Source organism: Micropterus salmoides, unplaced genomic scaffold (genome assembly GCF_014851395.1).
Source record: "Micropterus salmoides isolate LMB-PRFRI ecotype aquatic unplaced genomic scaffold, ASM1485139v1 Ms_hic_scaffold_2, whole genome shotgun sequence".
Taxonomy (NCBI): domain Eukaryota; kingdom Metazoa; phylum Chordata; class Actinopteri; order Centrarchiformes; family Centrarchidae; genus Micropterus; species Micropterus salmoides.
The window spans coordinates 8,092,891-8,098,890 of NW_024041150.1; positions in this window are offsets into that span (position 1 = coordinate 8,092,891).

The following is a 6,000-nucleotide window of genomic DNA, read 5'->3' on the forward strand; positions in this document are numbered from 1 at the left end:
TTTCTTTCTTTAACAGAACGTACCAACAGTTTTGCTGCTGCTGTATTTTAACCTCATCATCTTTTCAAGTACAAATCACCAAACACATCACTGCTGGGTCAGATTGGAAGCTTACAGTCGTGTCTCTGTGTCTATATGTCTATGAAGATTCTCAGTCATCCAGGTCATAGTTTATCCAACGAAGGTTAAAATCAAGGGCAACTGGACTTGGTTGAAGATACTGGAAGACGTTTCGTCCCTCATCCAAAGGACTTCTTCAGTTCTGACTGACTGGCAGGGAAACTCAGCTATTTAACCTCAGTGGGGTCGTTGGCCCGGGTCATCGATACCGCTGGTTCGTTAGTGTTCCTTGTTGCTGTGACGACAGTCGTTACAGTCGTTGAGACTACCTGTGGCCAAGACTGAACGACCATCGTTGGTATCTTCACCTGAGGCCAAGACTGAACGACCATCGTTGGTATCTTCACCTGAGGCCAATAGGTTACGTTTGTTGAGTTTCCTGGGAAGTGATGAAAGGACAGCATTGTAAGTGGGGGATAAGTGGTGGCGTAGACCCCCTCCCCTGTTCAATGACGGCTTCTCAACCCTGGTGTAGATGCTTCCTTGACACCTCTTTCAAACCATCCATCTTCTCTGTCTAAAATGTGCACCTGGTGGTCCTCAAACGAGTGTCCTCTGTCCTTCAGATGTAAGTAGACTGCAGAGTCTTGACCTGAGGAGTTGGCCCTTCTGTGTTGAGCCATGCGTTTGTGTAGTGGTTGTTTAGTCTCCCCAATATACAGGTCTGTGCATTCCTCACTGCATTGGACCGCATACACTAGATTGCTTTTCTTGTGTTTGGGTGTGCGGTCTTTGGGGTGGACCAGCATCTGTCTTAGTGTGTTCTTGGGTTTAAAAAACACAGGGATGTTGTGTTTGTTGAAAATCCTCCTGAGTTTCTCTGATACTCCAGACACGTATGGAATCACAATGTTGTTGCGTTTGACCTTCTTTTCCTCCCCTGTAGTTTTGTTCTTCTTGGATTTTGTGGCTGTCTTCACAAAAGTCCATTTAGGGTATCCACAGGCTGTAAGTGCCCCCTTCAGGTGGTTCTGTTCCTTCTCTCTGGCTTGGGCGCTTGTTGGTATGTTTTCCGCTCTGTGGTGCAGTGTTCTCATGACCCCTAGCTTGTGCTCCAGTGGGTGGTGGGAATCGAACAGTAGGTATTGGTCTGTGTGTGGGTTTTCTGTAAACACCAATCTGCAGGCTCCTGTCCTCTTCAATGTGTACAGCGCAGTCCAGGAAGGCCAAACTGTTGTTGTGAACATCTTCTCGTCTGAACCTGATGTTACTGTCCACAGAGTTGATGTGTTCTGTGAAGGCTTGCACTTCCTGGCTTTTAATTTTGACCCAGGTGTCGTCCACATATCTGTACCAGTGGCTCGGTGCTGTTCCTCTGAAGGAGTTGAGGGCTTTATTCTCCACTTCTTCCATGTAGATGTTTGCCACAATCAGGGATACCGGTGAGCCCATGGCACAGCCATGCTTCTGTCTGTAGAATCCACCGTTGTACTGGAAATAGGTGGTGTTTAGACAGAGGTCGAGTAATTTGCAGATCTGGTCAGGGCTGAGTCTAGTTCTGTTGTCCAGGATGTTGTCTTGTGTTAGCCGTTTCCTAACGGTTTCTACTGCCTCTATGGTGGGGATGCAGGTGAACAAAGAAGTCACGTCATAGGATACCATGGTTTCATCTGGATCCAGTTTTAGTCCTTGAACTTTGTTTACAAAGTCAATAGAGTTTTGGATGTGGTGAGGCGTGTTTCCCACCAATGGAGCTAAGATGGTGGAAATGTGTTTGGCAATGTTGTAAGTGACCGAGTTAATGCTGCTGATTATCGGCCTGAGTGGGGCTCCTTCTTTGTGTATCTTGGGTAGTCCATAAATGCATGGAATGGCTTCTCCATGTCTATATGTTTTATCAATCTTTATACTTTTTCCTCTTCACTTGCGGGCCCCTGTGTTTTGTCCCCGTCGGATTAAAGATGAACAAATATATTTCAAATGTAATGTAGGCTACAGCCGAATCCACAGATTCCACCACTTGATCCTCCCTCAGAATATGGAAGTTTAGTAAATGATGAGTAATGTTATTGTGTTCACTTCTGGAAACTTTTCACCGCTCCGACTCAGGCTGTTCTCTTTTGAAGATAAATGTGCAGATTTTGCAAATACATGCATTAATATTTCTTGATCTGACAGCTGATTCAGAACGCTGCTGCTCGAGTCCTCACTAAGACCAACAAAGTGGATCACATCAGTCCAGTTCTGAGGTCTTTACACTGACTTCCAGAGAGCTGATTTTAAAATCCTGCTGTTGGTTTATAAAACACTGAACAGATTAGGGCCAAAATACACTGCTGATCTTCTGCTACGTAAAGAACCATCCAGACCTCTCAAGTCGTCTGGGATCAGGTCTGCTGAAACTCTCAGTTCTTTTAAATCCAGGCTGAAGACTTTCTGCTGCTGCCTTTTATTCAGTCTAATTTAAGAAGTTTGATTAATATCTTTCTCTGCACTGTAACTTTAACTGTTTTATCTCCTGTGAATTTTTTATTTAACTGTTTTTAATTTATTTCATTCTTGTTTTCTATTTCCCTGCGTTGCACTTTGAATCGCCTTGTTGTTGAAATGTGCTGTACAAAGAAACGTGTCTTGCCCTACAGCCACAGGACTAAAATGGAGGCCCCGCCTTTTATTGACCTGTTGCCATGGTGAATCATAGAATCAAAGCTCCTTTGATAATGACATGTTTCATTCACCACACACCAGCTGAACTCAGAGAGAACTGACTCAGTTAACTGAACTGACTCTGACTTCATTAATATGGATGTCAGGACCACAGAGCAGAAGTGGTTGAGTTCTGGGGCCGGGGTTTTTTGGGCACAGGGATTATGGTAGTAGTTTTCCAGAGGGTAGCTACTGTGGCAGTCTGGTAGGATTCACAGAAGAGTGGGTGGAAAAGTGATGAGAGTTCCAGGGTGCAGGTCTTTAGCTCACCTGCCTGGATGTTGTCAGGCCCAGGAGCCCTGCTTAGTTGGCTTGGATCTGAGAAGGAGGGAACACTATTGTGGAATATGAGGCTCGTTCTAAGAATTAGAGACTTCTCCTTTGTTTCTGATGCTCTTTTTAGGTGGACAGTAGTCCACTTTTCCACTGGTGTAAAGAGGGGCCCTTTTTTCCCTTCCTGCTGATTCATGTTACAGTTAAAAACGCTCTAGTTCTACTCTGTTATGTGTCCGCTTCATAGTTGGCTTGTTTTGTGTGATGAAGATTTATCCTTTATTACTTTTGCATGTTCCCTGAAGTTTTTATTAGTTGCTGTCTTTAATTTGATCTGGTTGTATTTAGTTGTTGTGTTTTTGATAAGAATCCAAGCCCTATTGTAGCTGAGCACTTAGCCAGGGTGTTCTGGATCCTAAATCTAGTTGCACTTTTTTCTGACTGCCGTGAATGCTCCATTATCCAGGGCTGCTGGTATCTCACCACAGGGCAGCTGAAAAGGAGGACTGTGGCCACAGAGGAACTCATCACTCACTCATCATCAGCCACTTATCCTGTGTACCAACCAGCCAACATCGGGCAAAAGGCGGGGTCCACCCTGGACAGGTCAGCAGCCCATCGCAGGGCCACACATATGCAAACAACCACTCTCATACTCACACCTAAGGACAATTTAGAATCATTAGTTAACCTAGCCTGCATGTGATTGGATGATGGGAGGAAGATGGAGCGCCCAGAGAGAATCCACACAGACACCGTACACAGTGTGGACGAAACCACAGAAGAAGAAAATAGACTTTAGCATTAAGATCCTCAGTGTGTTTATGTCTGCACTTTAGTGTCACCACACCTTTCTCATCATATTAATCTCAGCACAGAAGGAAAAAATGGTGTCTGACCTCAGAATCTCCAGTCTGCAGTGTGGACTCTCCAGAAAACCACACAGCAGCTTCACTCCTGAATCCTGCAGCTCATTGTTATTCAGGTGCAGCTCTCTCAGATGGGAGGGGTTGGACTTCAGAGCTGATGCCAGAGAAGCACAGCTGATCTCTGACAAACTGCAGGTCCTCAGTCTGAATAAAGAATAAATGATGGAGATAAAAATCCATTTCTAATCCAATCAGATGTGTTCAGGTTTTAAATGTGGAGCTCAACATTACTATGTCCTAATCAATGAGCTTTTCCCTAAAATGAGTAGAGGGACTTTGTCATTGTGTTATTGTGGATCATCATAATGTCAGCCTTCTACAGACATCATCCAAATGTCAGCACAACATTCATACACCTATTCATGTCAACACAGATCAATAACAGTGGGCCAATAATATGCACTGATCTCAGGCCAGCGTGTGTTTGTGTGTGTGTGTTCTGAAAGATCAATATCAGTGATCAGACAGTATTTATGAAAACACATTGAAACCAACAGAAACAAAGAGACATTTATACTTCAACAAGTAAACTTGATCAGTTTCAAACAAATATTAGTTCAGAGGATCTTCTGTATACAGATGTGACCATTTACCAAAAATTTGAAACATTAATTTAATGACTAACAGTGGACATTTTCTACATTTTCTTTAAGAAACACAAGTCTTTGTGACTGCAGACTAAATTTAGTACAAGAAACATGAAAATATGAACAAAAGGACATTTACAACTTTATGGATGTCTGTGAAGGTTCTCAGTCGTCCAGGTCATAGTTATCCAATGAAGGTTGAGGTCAACTGGACTTGGTTGAAGAAAAAACTAGAAGACGTTTCATCCAAGAGACTTCTTCTGTTCTGACTGACTGGTAGGGAAACTCAGCTATTTAACCTCTGGGCTCGTTAACTAGGATGCTTGTTCTGTTTCCTGGGAAGCATGCATTTCCTCTTGGCCTCAGGTGAAGATACCAACGATGGTCGTTCAGACTTGGCCACGGGTTATTCTAACGACCATGACGACTGTCGTTACCACAGCCAGGAGCACTAACGAACCAGCGGTATCGACGATCCTAGCTAACAAGCCCAGAGGTTAAATAGCAGAGTTTTCCTACCAGTCAGTCAGAACTGAAGAAGTCTTCTGGAGGAGGGACGAAACATCTTCTAGTTTTTGCTTCAACCATGTCTAGTTGCCCTTGACCTCAACCTTCATTGGATAACTTTATGGATGGAAGTTATGTATGAACAGAAATTAGGTTCAGTTGTTAATTAAACAAATCAAATCTACAATAATAACAGAGAGTCAGTAGCCGTGTTTCCATCAACGTTTTTTAATGCGCATTTTGAAGTATCACATCAGAAAAGATAGATGGAAACAGCAAAATTCGGAATAAAAATCCTTAATTTCGCAATAAAGTTTTACCGCTCGCTTGAGGTGTTTTTTGTGGAAAAAGAGTAAATGCGCTAAATGGGAGATGGAAACACTTTTTCCGAATAGGTTCTGACGTAGCGAACTTGTAACTCACGTCTGATCAGCTGTTTCTGCTGTGTCAGCGGTTGTGCAGAGTTCTGCACGCCTGCTGAGAATTTCATGCACCTTGCGGCTGGTTAACACTCATTTGTGCTGAGAAAAGAGGTGGATGCAAATCTGGGCAGGTAGCCTTCATCATCTGTTCTGCTGAATTATGCATTCACCTCTTAAAGGTCCTTTTCAGATCCTTTGCTCTGCACACTGATCAAACGGGGTTATCACCGCATATTTTTGCTGAATCTCAATGAATGCTGCTTCTACTGAGTGTAATAAAATATTAACGACTCTAAAAGTTCAATAAATATATACTTTGAATCATTTATCCCCATTGATGAACGCCACAAAGGATATTATAGTGTTTTAAAGGATTATTTGGAGGTGCATGCAAAACTCTGCATAACACCCGATATTCCCATAACATGCGGAGACATGACTTGTAGCAACTTGCCCGCTTGAAACACATTTCTGAGGACCTCTCTCTGTTTTTCTAAGATCAATTGCCACCAGGTT